The sequence below is a fragment of the Ovis aries genome, chromosome Y (assembly GCF_016772045.2).
Source record: "Ovis aries strain OAR_USU_Benz2616 breed Rambouillet chromosome Y, ARS-UI_Ramb_v3.0, whole genome shotgun sequence".
NCBI lineage: Eukaryota > Metazoa > Chordata > Mammalia > Artiodactyla > Bovidae > Ovis > Ovis aries.
The window spans coordinates 24,480,670-24,500,515 of record NC_082741.1 but is presented as its reverse complement, the minus strand read 5'-3'; positions in this window follow the sequence as shown (position 1 = coordinate 24,500,515).

The window sequence follows — 19,846 nt, the reverse complement described above, 5'->3', positions numbered from 1 at the left end:
AGCCCAGGCCCCCAAATATTCATGCTTCAGCTACTGATATTGCACCCTGGTACACTCCTTTATCACTGCTGAGACTGCATTACAGAGCATGAGTTCCACTACTACTAATCTTGCTCGATGGCCTGAGTGCTTAAACCTGTGAGCCTACACTCTGCAGCTGAAAATTGCCAATGACGTGGCTTGCCCTCTGTTGCATATGTTCCCCACGCTTCTTCCTGCACTCTGGAGCACCTACTCCAGGAGGCTGCTTTCTAAAACACATATCGTCTCCACGAGTGAACCATCATTCTAGATCAACTGTGTGACCACTAGTGACCTTGAATTTTGAAGTGTTATCTTAACTTCCTTGAGGTATTGCTCGAGAAGGTGTGTGCAACAATTACCCCCATGACATTTTATACCAGCCATTTTGCTGCTAGTCACCCAGCACTCTAGACTGTGCAAGCTGTGAGTAGTGTACCTGTATATCTGTGGATGACGTGCCACCACTATAGACCTGATGTATACTTCATATGTCCTGCCTCAATTGATCGTGCGTCACCATACACATATGCCACAACCCTTGCGCTTGCACTGTTGAGGGCTTGTCTTCCCACTACTGAGCTTGTGTGGCAGAGCAGGTATATCACATTTTCTGAATTGGATCTCTGGATATGCAACCAAAATTAAAAATCCAGCTTTCAAGAGAACATGTCCCTCTGCAGTCTGCACTCTTGAGCAAGGGCACTGCAACTCCTGAGACAACACTCTGAAGCACATGTAGAGCAGGCATGCTACATCTGCTGAACTTAGCTCTTCAGCATGCCTCTCAACAGTGAACAACACTTTAGGCATACCCCTCTTAATACAGACCCATGATCTAGAGCAGGCATGCTTCACATCCTGAATCTTGGCTTTCGAGAACACGTGCTTCATCTCCTGAGATGGTGCTTTTGCCGATTCTCCCCACCACTACTAAATCTGTGCTCTAGAGCGGGTGTGACACATTGGAGCCTCCATGCCTCACTACTGCGTCTCTGCTCTAGCCTGGAAGTACTGAAACAGCTTAGCTCGCAATCCGCAGCACACGTTCTGCCACTAGTGTGCTTGCACTTTAGAGCAGGCTGTCTGAAGCCATCCCATTGGCACTGGCAACATGCGTGCAGCCACTGCTGAATGCACACTAGAGCACAGTTCCTGCCACTATTGAGCATGTACTCTACCACAAGATGTCTAAAACTGCTCAGTTGCATTGCGGAGCATACCTCTTTCCACAAGTGAACTTGCATTCTACAGGAAATGGTACACAAACACTGACCTTGTGCTCTAGAATTGGCACACCATACATAATTTTCTTAACATTTGAAGCATATGTCTGGCCAACACTAAATCCACGCTTTAGATCAGCTGTGCTAAAATCACTGAGCTTGCCCTCAAGAGTATATCTGAACTCACATTTTATAGCCACACCTACTACCACGGTGGATTCTGTGCTCTAAAACTCTCGTGAGATGAGAGAACAAGATGGTGGAGCTATAAGTGGATGTGGAGTACATCTCTCCATGGATACATCAGGCATACACCTTCAGACACAGAAGAGTAATCAGAACATTACCGGAAAGTAGACAGGAGTACCTGACAAGTGGCAAAGAATATATAGAACCACGCAAAACTCAGTCGGGGGAAAGAACTGGGGGAAAAATCAGGAGTGTTAGTAGGACTGGATCTGCCCTGAGTGGGGGAAGGAACTGAAGCTGTGGTCCAATCCTACATTGGGTCAATCGTCTGAAGTGTAGAATAGACATTTAAAGCTGAGAGTGAAACAGCTGATCTGTGGAAAGCTGGGTGCAATGAGAAGCAGAGGGTCCTTGCTGCAGCCGTACATACCCCGTACAAGGACATCCATCCCCTGAAAGGCCCCGTGGCTGGCAGCTGCAGTTTAGGGACTTTGCGGCAATTCATGGGGAGGGCTGCTGTTTCGTGGGGAGAGATGGAGAGAGGGGGTTTGAAGGAGGACACTGTCGTAGGGTATGCCTGTGGAGGAAAGCTAGGCAGCCATGAAAGCAAGGCCATAACACCGAGTCACATGTCGGGGGTGGAGCAATCACCATAGCCTCTCTCTCCCACATGCTAGCATCAGTAGTTACTACAATAACGAGGCTGACCCTTCAAATGCTGAACACACTGAAATGCAGAGCAGGACACCACGCAGGGTCATCCATTAAGTGCCTGATGCACCATACTAGAGTAGAATCCCACTCAGGATGCTCCTTTAAGTGTCGGATGCACTGATTTACACAGGAGGACCCCAGCCAGGAAATTCGCTCTATGTGCTGACCCATTGAACGACAGAGAAGGATCCCAGGCAAGGAAGCCTTCTGAGTGGCCGAATAGGTGGAACTAGGGAGAAGACTGGCCAAAGACGCCTTCTTATCACCGGATACAAGGGCTCAAAAAAGAAAAAAAAAAGGCTCTGATAGGGCCTAACTCCTGTGGTGTAGTCAGTCTGTGTCCCTGCACCCTGCCCGTTTGACACCACCTGTGTCCCTCAAAGCCAAGCAGCTGCCCCACTTTCACAGTTAACTCTCATTGGAAAAAAGCTGCTACTGGTTAAAAAAACAAATCGTGCAACTATTTGCACAGGATTGCTTCAGTCCTGTCTAACTCTGTGTGGAACACATTACACCACTACAGAGAAGAAGCTCTAAAATGCATATACTGGAACAACTGATTTTTTCCAGTCTTGTAGCCACTGCTGAGTTTTCCAGATTTGCTTGCATATTGAGTTCAGCACTTTCATAGCACTCACTATCTATTAGGATTTGAAATCACTCAAGTGGAGTTCTCTATCTCCGCTAGCTTTGTTTCTATTGATGCCTCTTGCGGCCCGCTTGACCTCACATTCCAGGATGTTTGGCTCTAGGTGAGTGATTAGATCATGATGATTATCTGGATCATGGAGATCTTTTCTGCATAGTTCTTCAATCTTTGCGGTATCGATTTTTGCTACCTCTTCTTAATATCTTCTGCTTCTGTTCAGTCCATACAATCTCTGTCCTTTACTGTATCCACCTATGCATGAAATGTTCCCTTGGTATCTCTAATTTTCTTGAAGAGATCTCTACTCTTTCCCATTCTGTTGCTTTCCTCTATTTTTTGCACTCATCACCGAGGAAGGCTTTCTTATCGCTCTTTGCTATTCTTTGGTGCACTGTATTCATATGGGTATATCTTCCCTTTTCTCCTTTGCCTTTTGTTTCTATTCCTTTCTCAGTTATTTGTAAGGCCTCCTCAGACAACCATTTTGCCTTTTTGCATTCATGTTCTTGGAGATGGTCTTCCTCACTGCCTCCTCTACAATGTCATGAACCTCCAAATGTAGTTCTTCAAACACTATATTATGCCTAACCCTTAAATATTTTCTCATGTCCACTGTACCATCATAAGGGATCTGATTTAGGTCAAACCTGAATCATCGAGTGGTCTTCCCTACTGTCTTCAACTTAAGTCTAAGTCTATAGCAAATACTGAGCTTCCACTCTGAACCTTCCTTCTTACAAGTATTTGTCCACCATTTTAGAGCACTTTCGCTGAATCTCTTTATCGTCACTCTGAAACATACGTACCGTCACTCCTGAAAGGATGCTCAAATGCATGCATTGAACTCCTACTCAGCCTAAGCTCCACAGTAGTCATGCCGATCTACTAAGCTTGCATTCTGCCGCATGCATCTTTCACTATTTAGACTATGATACTGAGGTCATGCTGCAACTGCATAGTTGCAATCTCAAGCTTACCTTCTTCGACTTTCAGCTTTTATACCAGCACACATGTTCTGCCCCTCCTAAGCCCGCTTTCTTGAAGAGATATGAAACAACTGTTGAGGTTGTATTCTGGAGCATGTCCCTGTTATTTCTGAATGCATTCTTTTTGTATTTCTTCATATTTCTTTTAAAAAATGATTTAATTGGAATAGAATTATTGTGTATTACTGTGATAGTTTTTGACATATACATCAACATGAATCAGCCGCATGGATACATGTGTCCCCCTATCCTGAACACAACTCAAACCTCATTTATTACCCCACGCTTCTGGGTTCATCCACAGCACAAGAGTTGGATGCATCTTTCATGCATTGAACTTGCACTGGTCATCTCTTTTATGTATGGTAATGTACCTGTTTCAATGCTAATTTCTCAAATCATCCCATCCTTGAACTCTCCCATTGAGTCTAAGAGTCTGTTCTTTATATGTGGATCTTTTTTACTGGCCTTCATGCAGAATCATTGTTACTGTCTTCCTAAATCCCATTTGTACACATTAATAAACAATATTTGCCTTTCTCTTTCTAACTTTTTTTTTACTCTGAATAATAGGCTGCAGGTTGAACTGCCTTACCAAAAGTGACACAAATATGTGGTTTTCTGTAGCTAAGTAATATTATATTTGAATATATAGCACAACTTCCTTATATTTTCATCTGCAGATGTGCATCTAGATTACGTGCAAGTCATAGCTTTCGGAAAGAGAATTGTAATAAACATTGGCTTTTAATTCATGTTAGGTGTAATAGAAATGGGAAAACAATAAAACCCAAATGTAGAATGATTCAAATTCTACTCGATTGTTGAATATTATGTAAGTTGAAATACTTCAAAATCTGTTTCCTTGGCTGCATGTAACATATGAGGACTCTTTTATATCACTCACCTCTCTCCTTTTCATAAATATAGACCAATTTTCAAATGTTTGTCCAGTTTAATGACAAAATACTAACATAGACATATATATATATATAATATATATAAAATAGAGATATGTTTTCATATCATAAACTGTTGATAGCAAGCCTAGATTTTAGAATTATTTCCACCTCCATGCTCCATCTCAACAGGAAAGAGCCAAAGTTGTTGCTGACTTAATCACTCCAAGAGCTGGGTAACCTGAAAAAGAAATGGAACCTGCACTGAGATTTTCTGTCATATTTATGATCGAGCTCTAAGTCCAAGACTTGTTTTCCTTTATTGTACTAAGCAGTCCCTTCTTAAGATTGAAAAGCATGGAAATCGAGAGAGAGAGGTAGGAGATTGTAGACCTCCTCATGTTCAAAAGGAATTTTAATCAGAGAAGCTAGAAAAGACAGAAACTAAGGAAAACAATCAAGTGATAGACAATAATAATGATTTAGCCATTAATCAAACTCAAGGGTCTTTAGTCCCTCTTCAAGGGCCAGCGTGGAGAAGGAAATGGCAACCCACTCCAGTGTTCTGCCTGGAGAATCCCAGGGATGGGGGAGCCTGGTGGGCTGCCATCTTTGGGATTGCACAGAGTCGGACACGACTGAAGCGAATTAGCAGCAGCAGCAGCAAGGACCATCGCTGACATTCGGAGCAATATCCTGTGAACAATTTTAGAGATGCTAAAGCCCAAACCAGGCTGAAATGTAAGTGCATAGTTGGAACTAGACGGTCAATGATGTGGACTCCCAATATCCTCACTAATAGGCCATTAGTAGAATGTCCCAATATTGATCACAGACCCCATGCTCCACCCTCACTCAGCCATTAAAATAGTCCCCCTGAAAGTATTTGGGGATTTGTGTCTTTGAAGCACCAGCTGCTAAGACACCTTGCTTCGTCCTACAATAAGCACTTCCCCCCGCCCTCCACACTGAAACCCACAGTCAATTCATAAATTTGTTTGCACAGAAGCAAGTAGACCATATATGCTAGGGTAACAGTACTGAATATTAAGAATGTGTGCATAGAAGGATGATAAATCACTTTTATTTCAGAAATAAAGTAGATTTATTGATGTGAGTTTTCGATAACCCTGTATGCGAGATAGCAAAAGAGACACAGATGTATAGAACAGTCTTTTGCACTCTGTGGGAGAGTGAGAGGGTGGGATGTTTTGGGAGAATGGCATTGAAACATGTATAATATCATATATGAAATGGGTCTCCAGCCCAGGTTCAATGCATGATACTGGATGCTTGGGGCTGGTGCACTGGGATGACCCAGAGGGATGGTACGGGTTGGCAGAAGGGAAGGGGTTCAGGAAAGGGAACGTGTGTACACCTGTGGCGGACATATGTTAATGTACGGCAAAATCATTACAATAATGTAAAGTAATTACCCCACAATTAAAATAATAAATTTATTTTTAAAAAAAAGGAAATCTTCTAAAAAAGCTCCACACCTACATTGAAACCAAGCACGACCAAGAGCCAACAAGTTCCACAGGAAGACATACCATGCCAATTCTCCAGCAACACAGGAACAGAACCTGGAGCTTCAATACACAGGTTGCCCAAACAGCAAACCCATAGACATCTCAAACCTCACTACTGGACACTTCATTGCCCTCCGGAGAGACGAGATGCAGCTCCACCCACCGGAACACTGACACAAGCTTCCCTAACCAGGAAACCTGACAAGCCCCTCGTCCAACCCCAGCCACAGGGAGGAACCTCCACAATAAAGAGGAACCACAAACTGCCAGAAAGAGAAAGACCATCCCAAACACAGGAACCCCACCCCCACCCAAAAAGAAAAAAGGCCAAATTGACTAATGAGATTTTTGCATGCTTCATGGTTTTGGTTACTATTTCTGCCAGCAGTCTGTATTTTAAGTTGATGCTGAAGTAAACACTTGGTTGAACATTACCCTTCAGTTGCTAGGAGACCAGTGACTTTGTCATGTCACAACTAACCTTCGATTGCTAGGAGACCAGTGATTTTGTGATGTCACAGCTGTTTGACTGGGGGGATCTCTGTGATTGTCCAGAGAGTTTCTCTCTGTAGGCCAGCCAAACATCATTTGAAGTTGCATTGTGTAAAAGCAGACAAATGAGAACATTATCTGAAGAAAGATTTCCCTGAGATGGCACATATTTCTTCAGAAATTCAAGATGGACCTCCTAAAGGTGAGTCCACTGGTTCAGAAACCTCCATTCGATCTTACTGGTATGATTATACAACTGGGGACTCAGTTTTGAGATCTATGATTGAAGAACATGCTTTTCAGCCTTTGGCTGAGGATCTGGTGATCAAAAGGCCACACTACACATATTCTGTCTCTGAAACAGATGATGTGAATGATTTTCTTTCACTCACATTTCCACAAAAACTTTGGAATATAGTGGAAAGTGATCAGTTTGAGTCTATTTGGTGGGATGAGACAGGCACATGTAGAGTGATCAATGAAGAACTCTTCAGGAAAGAAGTCTTGGAAAGAAAGGAGCCTTTCAGAAAATTTGAAACCAAGAGCATGAAGAGGTTAATTCGACAGCTTAATCTTTATGGAGTTAACAAAAACCGACAAACTGTTCAAAGATCGGCTGCACTACCAGTCTTTCTGGAAGAAGAAAACAACATCTCTCTTTTGAGAAAGGTATTCCAAAATTTTCACTTTTTGGCAATGGGTCAGATTCAATCATGTGACCTAGAAAGCATGTTCATATATGTGGCTAAAACGGAGTTTAAACTTGAGATAACAAATTATTGAAAAAGTTGTAACTTTTTGAAGTTGAGAACAGCTGGAGGTTAGAATATTGGATGTTCAACAAACCTTCCTAGTGACTTGAAACCAGATACAAGTTCTGAAGCTACTTAAAGTGGTATTTACTGTATATATACAACATATTTGTAGTTGAGCATATACCTTCTAACATGTTACCTGTTAAAACTACCAACAGAGGTATTTTCTTTGATGTTATTTCATTGCTTCCATGAAAGGAAACTTATAGTGATATGAAGGAATGAAATTAGTAAAGAATGAAAAATGAATATAATGGAGAAGTGGAGAAAAGGGAACCCTCCTACACTGTTGGTGGGAATGCAAACGAGTACAGCCACTATGGAGAACAGTGTGGAGATTCCTTAAGAAATTGCCAATAGAACTACCTTATGACCCAGCAATCCCACTGCTGGGCATCCACACTGAGGAAACCAGAATTGAAATAGACACATGTACCCCAATGTTCATCGCAGCTCTGTTTATAATAGCCAGGACATGGAAACAACCTAGATGTCCATCAGCAGATGAATGGATAAGAAAGCTGTGGTACATATACACAATGGAGTATTACTAGCCGTTAAAAAGAATTCATTTGAGTCAGTTCTGATGAGATGGATGAAACTGGAGCCAATTATACAGAGTGAAGTAAGCCAGAAAGAAAAACACCAATACAGTATACTAACACATATATATGGAATTTAGGAAGATGGCAATGACGACCCTGTATGCAAGACAGGAAAAAAGACACAGATGTGTATAACGGACTTTTGGACTCAGAGGGAGAGGGAGAGGGTGGGATGATTTGGGAGAATGGGAATTCTAACATGTATACTATCATGTAAGAATTGAATCACCAGTCCATGTCTGACGTAGGGTGCAGCATGCTTGGGGCTGGTGCATGGGGATGACGCAGAGAGATGTTGAGGGGAGGGAGGTGGGGGGGGGGGTCATGTTTGGGAACGCATGTAAGAATTAAAGATATTAACATTTAAAAAAAAAAACACGTGGGGGGGGGAAATAACATGAGTTGAGGAAAATAAAGAAAAGGTATTAAAAAAAAAAAGAAAAGAAATATTGTAACAAAACCAAAACTTTATTCTCCCATATGACTACCAGGAGACTTCCAGCAGAACAGAGCATTTAAAAAACACTCTGTAAAGGGCCAAAAAAGAAATATGTTAGGCTTTGCGAATATGACCATTGGCAATTAAGTTTTCAGGCATAGAGGATAACCAAAGAAGCTGGCAAGTTCCTCTTCCACCTTTAAGGACTCCGAAAACTGAATTACACACAATTTTCACGTCAGAAAATAAAATTCTTTTCGGTTTTCCTCAGCCATTAAAAGTGTAAAGCTCTAAAATTAAAAAGAAGAAGAAGAAGTAAAGCTCATTCTCAGCTCACAATAGACAGTGCAAAAACAGGGGCAGGCTGCCCTGCCTTGATTGAAATGGAATTCCAAGAGGAGAGGCGCCAAGATCCACTGTACGGTCAAGTTCCTTAAGCAAAGAACTGGCTTAAGGGAGGTCACCCCTGAGGGCTGTGAGTGCCGGACACCATCACTGGACTCCCCTGGTAGACTCGGAGGCCGTTCTCAGCCCTGAGCCCTGGCGACTGTGCCATCTGTTTTTTCTTTCTTCGCGTTTGGTGAGCTGAGCAATCTTGACCCAAGATCCTTGACATTCAGATTCAGCCTGACCACGCCTACAGCGGCTGCTTTTATGGGGGCAGGGGGTGTGGGGCGGGCTCATCGCGCGCGCATGCGCCCAACTCGGCCTCGCGGCCAATCCGATGGCAGGTGCCGACACCTGGCAGCCAATCATCGGAGGCAGCCCGCAAGCCTGTAGGGGGAGCTGAGGCGGCGCCCCAGACGTGAGGAGGCCTGGTCCCCGCAGGCTCGACTCCTCGGGGTTAATCTTGGAACTGCCTAGGGCAGGTGAGCTGCCAGCAGTTCTGTCTCCTCCCTCAATGGGGACCGGTAAGGACTGGAGCGTGGTTCAGCCAAAGCAGTGCCTGACGGCTAAAGGGAGGGTTTCTCGGGTCCCCACTCGCACGAGGCCTTGCTCCGAGGGGCGGCTGGTGAGGGCGGTGAGAGCTTGCGGCAGGATCCACAGGCTTCAGGCTCCTTTCGCCCTCTCCCCTCTCTAGTCTGGGCGGGCTCTGCTCTCCAGCAGCTTTCCTGCCCAGGGGCGGGACAAGCCAGCTCGCGGAAAGGGCCTCTTAGGCCCCTGGCCCCTGGCACCACCCCCAGCTCTCCTGTGGAACCTAATGTATTTAAACACAGATGCACAAATCTTCACGGCCCAACCCGGTTCTGCACCCAGGCACAGTCAGGCAGGAGCAGCAAAAAAACAAAAACAAAAACCAAAAAAAACATCTATCTAGCAGCCTCTTCACTGCCCTGGTGCTTTAGTCGTTTTCCTGTTTCCTCTGCCTCTCCTCAGACTCCAGGGCTGCCCCGTCCCTGGGGGCCCCGAGATTCAGGCCTTTGGTTCGGGAAGTTGGCAGATGAGGTATTTGTTTGTTTGTTACTGAGAGAAGGGAGGTGGGAGGAAGAAGCTCAGGGCAAAGGAGTTCAATCACTTGGTCTGGTTGAGTGTGAGACGCCTGGTAAGCATCAGTAGGGTAGGACCAGGTAGGGCCTGGGGGGATAGAATGTTCCCAGAACAGGGGACTCACCCTGGCCGTTTCCTCTGCTTGTCCCCAGGATGTGACCGTGTGCTGCCTGGGAGGTCTCAAGCGCTCAGGACTTCAGTGGGCCCCTGAGGTAAGGTGACAGACATCTTTACAACAGGGACAAAGGTGTGGCTTTCTTACTTTGCGTTTTTCTCCTTTCATTCGTCGGCTGACACGTTGCTGTTGAGAGAGAGTATTCCTGATTGGGGATTACGTGACCCTGATTGCGGGTGCTGACTTCAGGGCCATCATGGTTTCAGGTTTGCAGCTTTCTGAGTGGCAAGCGTAAAAACAGGCATGGTGACTTGCTTTCGCCTGCCTTCTTGAAAGAAAAAAAGTAAGAACACCATGGGTCTTAAGCTGTGTAGAGCTGACTCCTACCACTTGGTGAGGCTAAAATGGGGCAATGCACATATCCTAAGGTTTTAGCTGGCAAAGCAAAGCAATGCAGGTGTGGGGGTTCCCTGGTGGCCTGGTGATTAGGATTCTGGGCTTTCACTACAGTGGTCTGGATTCAATCTCTGGTCAGGGTACTGGGACCCCACAAGCCAAACAGCATGGCCAAATGAATGAGTGAATCCAGTGGTACATTCAGAGAAAATATCCTGTGATTTAACATGTTCACATGAGATTGCTTTCTCATTTCTGTACCCTTAAGGGCTTTTCTTCATTAAGTAAGTCAGCTCCACTGGATGGGGGTGAGGCACCATCTGAGTTCATTTCATGCGAGTAAACAAGATATTAGGAAGCTCTATGCCCAGCCACTTGTGCCTACAGCTGTGTTGTATACTTATCTTGCTGGTACAGCTTTGACTTCACAGCATGTTTTGTTTTGGTCACAACATGTGGCTTCATAGGACATTAGTTCCCCAGCCAGGGATCGAACACAGGATCCTGGCAGTGAGAGGGCTGAGTCCTAACCAAACCACTGGGCTGCTAGGCAACTCCTGTGTTTCGGTGCTTTTGATTGGGTGAGTGTGTGTGTGTGTGTGTCTGTGTGTGTGTGTGTTTTGATTTTTGCTATATTTATAGGAGAACTGCTCTGTGTGTAAGTATGATGTGAATGGTATTAAAACTTGAAATGTTTGTGTTGTACCTATGATCTCAAAATGGAATAGTTTGAAAGAACTTACCACTTGTTATCTCTTGACTTAGGATCTCTCCTGAGGTAGTTAGTAGTCAAGCTTTTGTCTGGCTTGGCAACCTCTGAAGACTTAGCTTGTTGAATCTAAGCTCTCTCACTTGTCTGTACTCTTGAAGCCTCAGTTCCTCCTTCTGTGGGCCTCTCCAAGGGGCTTCTCTTGTGGAGGCTGCTGTCTTTTCTCAGAATGAGTGATTCAGGAAAGCGCTTGCACCCATGATAAAGTGCAGAGTCTTTTTTGAGATGTTACACATCTTCACTTGTGTATTTGCTTAGTCTCACAGGTCTACCCTGTGATAGATTGAGAGAGAACTACACAGGGGTGGGAATATTAGGAGATTGAATTCACTTGAAGGCTGGTTACCATACCCATTAATCCACTATGCCAGCCTTTTTTTTATATGATCTCAGCTCTGTCAATGTGAGCAAATTATTTGGCTTGTGTACCCTTCTTGTGTGCTGCTACTGCTGCTAAGCCACTTCAGTCGTGTCCGACTCTGCAGTCTCATGGACAGCCACACACAAGGCTCTCCCTTATCTGGGATTCTCCAGGCAAGAACGCTGGAGTGGGTTGCCATTTCCTTCTCCAGTGCATGAGAGTGAAGTCGCTCAGTCGTGTCCGACCCTTCGAAACCACATGGACTGCGGCCTACCAGGCTCCTCCGTCTGTGGGATATTGCAGGCAAGAGTACTGGTTTGGGTTTCCATTGCCTTCTCCAGCTTGTGTGCTCTCTGGCCTGATGTACTCAATTTTGATCTACTCAGTTCTAGACCTACTCATTTCTTGAAGTTCTAGCAAGTCTCCTCTTTGCCCTGGATTAAGGTTTCTGTTTCTCTGGATGGTTCCCATCAGCAAACTGACTGACTATAATGTGACCTGTCGTTACAAATCCATCTTTTGGTGACACATCCTGCTTCTGCTGCTTTTATTTCATATTTGCTTGTTACAGACCTCTGCAGAGTTGTTCCTAGACTTTGTTATCTCGAGTTCTCTCATTTTCCTATAAAGCCACTCTTGTCAAGGCCACAGGTGAATTTCTAATATTCAAATGTCTTCCTGCAAGGTAGGAGACCTGGCATCAATTCCTGGGTGGGGAAGATCGCCTTGAGAAGGAAATGGTAATCCACTCCAGCACTCTTGCCTGGAAAACCCATGAACGGAGGAGCCTGGTAGGCTACAGTCCATGGGATTGCAAAGAGTCGGAAATGTCTATTCAAATTCTTTTCCTGGTTGTTAAATGCTTTTCTGTTTTTAATTGTTGTAGAAAACATCTAAGTTAAATTTTTACCATTTTAACCATTTTTGCATGCTAAGTATTTTGCACACTTTCATCAGCCTTTTGGAGAAAGAAATGGCAACCCACTGCAAATCTGATGGAGAAGGGAACGTGGTGAACTTTAGTCCTTGGGGATGCAAAGTTGGGCACAACTGAGTGACTAAGACATATACACACACACAGTCACAGTGTTGATTTGTTGTTGTTGTCATTGTTTTAGCTGTGTTGTGCAGCTTGAATGACAGTTCCCAGGCCCCTGATAGGACACTGTGGAGTCCTAACCTCTGAACTACCAGGGAATTCCTTATCACATTGTTATGAAGCAGATCTCTACACCTTTACAGCTTGCAAAATCGAAACTCTGTACCCATCACTTGTCCCATTAAACGGCAAGTCCTCTTTTCTTGCCCGTTGACCTAGACCATGGACTCCATCATTCTTTTTTGTTTCCTTTCTATTGCTTGACTGTGTTAGCTATTTCATGCAAGTAGAAACTTACAGTATTTGTCTTTTTGTACGACTGGCTTATTGCATTTGGCTTGATGTCTGAAATGATCATGCATGCTGTAGCATGTGACAGAATTTTCTCTATATGGCTAAATAATATTTCATTGTGTGTATATATCACATTTGATGGACATTTCGATGCTTCCACCTCTTAGTTGTTGTGCTTCGTGCTGCTGTGAGCACGGCTCTGCAGATATCCCAAGACCCCATGTTAACTTCTTTTGAATTTATATCCTGAAGTGGAATTGCTGAATCATGTGTCAGCTCTAGTTCTTTAATTTTTCGAGGAGCCTTTAAACTGTTTTCTGTAGCAGTTGCACCATTTTAAAATCTATCCGTAACACACAAGGATCCAGTTTCTGTACGTGCTTGCCAACAGTTGCCCTTTCCTTTCCTTCATATGTAAACACACACATATGCACACACAATTTCTTTCATACCCTTTTCCATGATTGTTTATCTCAAATTATGAATATAGTTCCTTGTGCTATACAGTACGCTCTTGTTTGTCTATTGTATATATTATGCTTTGCATCTGCTAATCACCAGCTCCCAATCTGTGCCTGCCGTACCTTTCCCTCTTGGGAATCACATAGTCTGCTCTCTATGTCTGTGAGTCTGTTTCTCTTTCATAGATCAGCTTATTTGTGGCATATTTTAGAGTCCATGTAAGTGATACCATACGATATTTGTCTTTCTCTCTCTTTTTTTTTAATTTTTATTTTTACTATGTTTTATTTTACAACACTGTGTTGGTTTTGCCATACATTGACATGAATCCGCCACAGGTGTACATGAGTTCCCAATCCTCACCTCCCTCCCACCGCCCACCCCATATCATCTCTCTGGATCATCCCTGTGCACCAGCGCCAAGCATCCTGTATCCTGCATCGAACATAGCCTGGAGACTATCTTACATGATAGTGTACATATTTCAGTGCCATTCTCCCGTATTATCCCACCCTCTCCCGCTCCCTCAGAGTCCAAAAATCTGTTCTATACATCTGTGTCTCTTCTGCTGTCTCTCATACAGGGTTATCATTACCATCTTTCTAAATACCATATATATGTGTTAGTATACTGTGTTGGTGTTTTTTTTCTGGCTCACTTCACTGTGTATAATTGGCTCCAGTTTCATCCATCTCATTAGAATTGATTCCTATAAAGTCTGCAAGCAATAATGCTGGAGAGGGTGTGGAGAAAAGGGAACCCTCTTACACTGTTGGTGGGAATGCAATCTAGTACAGCCACTATGGAGAACACTGTTTATAATAGCCAGGACATGGAACAACCTAGATGTCCATCAACAGATAAATGGATCAGAAAGCTGTGGTACATATACCCAGTGGAGTATTACTCAGCCATTCAAAAGAATATATTGTCTTTCTCTTTCTGACTTCCTAAGTATTCTTTTGAATGCTAGTGTAGATTCAAGTATTTACTTAACAACATTTGTTGCTACTGTATAAAATGTGGTTGACTTTTAAAATATTTGTCTTCTATTCTGCAAGCTTTATATTAATTCTAATACTTGTGTTTCTTCAACATTTTCTATACTAAATTATCTTATGTCTAATATACTTTGACTTCTTCCTTTCCATTCTGAAGGCTGTTTTTTATTGTTTTTTGTTTTTTCGTTTTTTTTTTTTTTTTTTTTGAAACTACAGCAACAATTCTCTTTTGTTACCTGATTGCTCTGGTTATAGAACTGCCAGTATAATGTTGAGCCAAAGTGTGTAATAGACTTCCTTGTGTTGTTCCCAGTCTTAGAGGGAAAGCTTTCAGTTTTTCATTCTTTAGTATGATGTTAGCTGTGGGTCATTTTACAGGTGCCCTTTGATTGAGAAAATTCTCTTCTGTTCTTAATTATTAAGTGTTCTTTTAACCCCGGTTATGAAAAGGTGCTAGATTCAGGGAAATGCCTTTTCTTCAGGCAGATGTGTTATTTGTTTTATTGTTTTAAAATGGCATAATGTTGATTGACTTTCCTATAATGAACCAACTTTGCATACCTCCCTAAATCGCATGTGATCATAGTGTACAGTCTTTTTTATATGCTGTTGGATTTTGTTTGCCAGTATTTTGTTGAGGACTCTTTCACCTGTATCCATAAGGGATATCAGGTCTGTGTGTGTTTGTGTGTGTGTGTGTGTGTGTGTGTGTGTGTGATGTCTCTGTCTGATATTGGTATGAGAGAAAGACTGGCATCATTTTGCCTGCTATGTGGGGAAGAGACGTGTGGCATAAAGATGAAGCATTGTTGGATTGAAGTTTAGCCAGGATTAGAGGGAGAAATTTAGGATATATCTGTGTGGAATTGGGGTGAGATTATCAGAGAGCTCATTCTCAGTTTCCTAGGCCTGAATTAAGTGCTTGACATTGAATTATGCTGTTTGTTAACTAGGAATATATAGATTATACTTTGAATTTGCTACCTATTTTGTTTGTTAACATTTATGAAATTAGAATTTATGGATCAGTTGTAATGTGCATTTAAGATCCATTTTCTTCCATTTTTACTACAAAACAAGATGCCATTGAATAGCGGATGCCTTTTTAAAAAGCTGTTAACCTTAAGTCTAAGAAATAAGCATGTTTGTCTTTAAGATACAAAAACACATTTAAAAGTTACAAATTTGCCAAAGAAGACGCAACTGGTGTGTGGTTAAGTTAGAATTCCAACTTAATCTCCTATGACTCCAAAGTCTATGCTTCGAAACGCTGTAGAACAATGCTTTTGTAAAAATACTCTCCTTTACATGTGATTTCACGTAATGATCAGTGTGGCGTTTTGTTTTTTTTCCCCCTCTTTATTTTTTTAAGTAGAAGAGGTTAAAGTGAACATGCGACAAAGCTATGATTCTAGAGCCATGTAGACTTGTAGTCGTAGGTTTTTTAGCTGTCATTGAGTCTGGTTGACACTCAGTGTCTTTGTAAGATAAGGGTGTGTATAAGTACTCTAGAGTTTTGGAGATAATCAAATAGCCCATTTTTCTGTACTTAACTAATCTGTAGTATGTTTACACTTAGGTGGCAGTTTGTATAAAGGAAGCACTGGGACTTGTGACCGCACCCTCTAAGAATAAAAAAGTATTAAAAATATGGAACTCCCACGTATGTTACGTGAAGAAGAACAAGAGCCAGAAGTACGGAAAAGGGAGGGAGAGACGAAACAAGTAGATGATGTTGATGATGATGAAGTGATCTTGGTTGGAGTGGAACATGGAAATGAAGATGCTGACGTGATCTTTGTTGGGATGAGCTCAGCTTCAAAACCAGTCGTTTCAAACATACTGAACAGAGATACCCCACGTTCTTATTCAAGGAGAAAAAGGTATGGGTCACTTCAGGAAAGGTAACGCTCACAGATTACAGCCTGTTAGTCATGTGACTCCTACATCAGAAGCAAAGACTGTCTTGCCAGTGTCTGACTCTGACTCAAGATCAACAGGTAGTCCTATTATTATTGAACCTCCGTCTCAAGCTGATTATAAAATTCTTTCACCACAAATAGTGCCTGACGGCTTTTCGAAGGAGTTATGTTCTTCTTTGATTACCTTCACAAGTTCCTTGCAGCATCCAGTAGAAACAGCAGTTTCTGCAGGAGATATGAATAAAAGTCCTCATGTATCAAAGCGAGTTTCCCCTTGTGAAACAAATCGCAGAAATCCCAGAAGGCCTAAACTCAGTGATGGCATTGTAGGGGAACATTCTTTAGGTTTCTCCCCGTCACGTTTTTTTCATACAGAGACCACTCAGCAAAGCACACCAGACCGTGTCCATACCTCACTAAGCCATGTTCAGAATGGAGAACCTTGTCCAACACCTTTTCCAAAGGACAGTGTTCATTGCAAGCCTGTAAGACCTTTAGGGGAAAGTGGACAGACAAAAACTGATTTTCCAAGTTTGGCAAGTCCAAACAAAATTGGTGATCCCACAGAAGGAAATCTGATTGTGTTACTTCGTGACTTCTACTATGGCGAGCATGGAGGAGTTGGGCCGCCAGAAGCGAAGACCCACACGGCGTTTAAATGCCTCAGCTGCTTGAAAGTTCTAAAAAATGTCAAGTTTATGAATCACATGAAGCACCATTTGGAACTTGAGAGGCAGAGAGGTGACAGCTGGAAAACCCACACCACCTGCCAGCACTGCCTCCGCCAGTTTCCTACTCCCTTCCAGCTGCAGTGTCACATTGAAAGTGTCCACACGGCCCAGGAGCCCTCCGCAGTCTGTCACATCTGTGAGTTGTCCTTTGAGACAGATCAGGTTCTCTTAGAGCACATGAAAGACAATCATAAGCCTGGTGAAATGCCCTATGTATGCCAGGTTTGCAGTTACAGATCATCATTTTTTGCAGATGTGGATGCACATTTCAGAGCATACCATGGTAACACCAAGAATTTACTTTGCCCGTTTTGTCTCAAAATTTTTCAGACTGCAACAGCATACAGACGTCATCATCGAGGGCACTGGGAAAAGAGTTTTCACCAGTGTTGCAAATGTCGGCTACAGTTTTTAACTTCCAAAGAGGAGAGGGAGCATAAGACCCAGTGTCATCAAATGTTTAAGAAGCCTAAGCAGCTAGAAGGATTGTCTCCTGAAACAAAAATTGTTATTCAGGTATCACTGGAACCCCTTCAGCCAGGATTGGTGGAAGTTGCATCCGTTACTGTGAACACATCTGATTTTGAATCATCACCCCCCAAATCTAAAAGGAGGAGGTCAAAAAAAGAAAAATAATAGTTAATTCTGCCTTCAGTAAGTCTGAAGCAAGTATTTCAGTCAAAGTTAAAAATCCCATTAAAAACAAAAAGATCAACTTATAGCATTATTCAATAATATCAAATATAGGGAAACCGATGGGTAATTTATGTGATTTTGTTTTAAATAGAGGAAGTACAGTTTTGTTTGATCTTCATATTGAGCTGCTATTTAAAAATCTATGATCTGTTTTTCGTGTAATTGTCTTAACATGTAAAAAGGATGTGTGCATGTGTGTGTGAGAGAGAGAGAATGAGAGAAGTGGAGAAAGGAAAAGTAAGAACCTATTTTGGTATTTGATGTTACTTGTAAGTTCGAAAGCTCTCCTATACATATAATCTGTAGAATGTTTTACCAACGTAATTTTGAAGTGTTTTCATGCCTTGCAGATCTCAGTATCAGCTATATAGCCAGATTTGAATGTCACTCTCTGAAGTGCCTCTTGGGCTGATCTAAGATAACCTGGCTCTGAAAGCGTGCAGTGGAGGTTGATGGAGAAGCTACGATGTGAGTTTGGACCAGACACGGGATTTAATCAGTGAAGAGCTGTGGCTTCGTGTCCCAGCTGAGGAAGAGGCATACATTCACTGCAGGCACAGAGCCAAGGGAGAAGGAACACTGTCTCAGAGTGCTTTCACCTAGCCCATGGACATCTCAAGGAAGCCAGCCGTTAAAATGCCTGTGTTTGGTGAGAGACCCTGGCAAGCATGAAGCAGGCCCTGTGTAGCACTGACTGCAGTTGGAGAAGCAGAGATAGTTAATGAGACCTGGTGCCTGTGGACCTCCTGTTGAGTGATCAAAAGGGGAATTTAATTCATTCTGTCCCCTTTCCCATTTGGCTGGCCTGTAGTCACAGTGAGGTCGGCATATCTGTGTCAGACACAGTAGCAAAGCAAGTTACAATTCCCAAAGGAAAAAGATCCTTGACGTCCACTTTGATTTGCGCTGGACCCATAGTTGTAGCTGAAAAGGATCAAACAGAGGAAATCTGTTCAGCTTTTGAATTGGGCTAAATTGACTTCTCTTACCCTTAAGCTACAGTGGAGTTGTCCAAGAATCGTAAATATAGTGGATAAAAATAGTCCAGGGTGATGAAAGCCTTTTTGGAACTCTTGCTCCCATTTTCCAGTTACATGTGTCTTACCCGAGTTGACCATGTGAAGATTTCGGTTCTGTATCTTATCTTGCCTTGCACACAAATGTAGTACAGTTAACAGCTAATTCTTTGCGTGTGTAATTTCCCATTGTATCAAACTAATTGAGTTTCCGCCTTTCTTGACACAGTCTGATGTGCAAGAATTGTCTCATGTATTTCAGTAATTATCAGGTCATAGAGTTATCCTTCCTCTAATCTATCCAACCATGTAATCTGTGATTATACTTGTGGAAACCTTCTTTCTTGCGGTCTCCAAGGGCTCTTTCACAGACCTGTGGGGTACCCTCTAAGTATCGGTTCCTGAACATCAGCACACTTGGCTGCCTCTGTAGGTTCTTGGAGTTGAGTCTCCTCCTGGAGGTGAATGTCACCCCTTCTCCACTTCTGGCACGGATACCTAGCAATCTCTGTGCACCATTCCAGGAAGCTGGGATTCTGTCTGTAGACCTATGCCAGGAGCAACTCTCCGTTTCCTCTTCCTTTCTCCTCCTCTTTGTCTCTTGCCACTCTCCCCAGGCCTCAGTTTCTTTAAGTCCTCTAAGCTTTCACAAAATGCTGGAAAGAGATCATCACCAAGCGGTTAGCATCCTTCTCAGAACTGAAGAGGAAGGACTACAGATGATGAAGCTGTAGTGAATCTGTTGTCTCCATTTTAGGTAATTTCGTGAGTGTAAATTCAAATTCAAATAAATTGTGTTTATTTACTCAGAGCCTGATTGATATATTTGCACTTTGAATTCTTTACTAGGCCTTTCTCGTTAGTTTATTTGGCCAAAGCACTTTGCTAAGTGTCAGCTGAAACCACTTTTAGTTGTGTAAAGAGTGTGT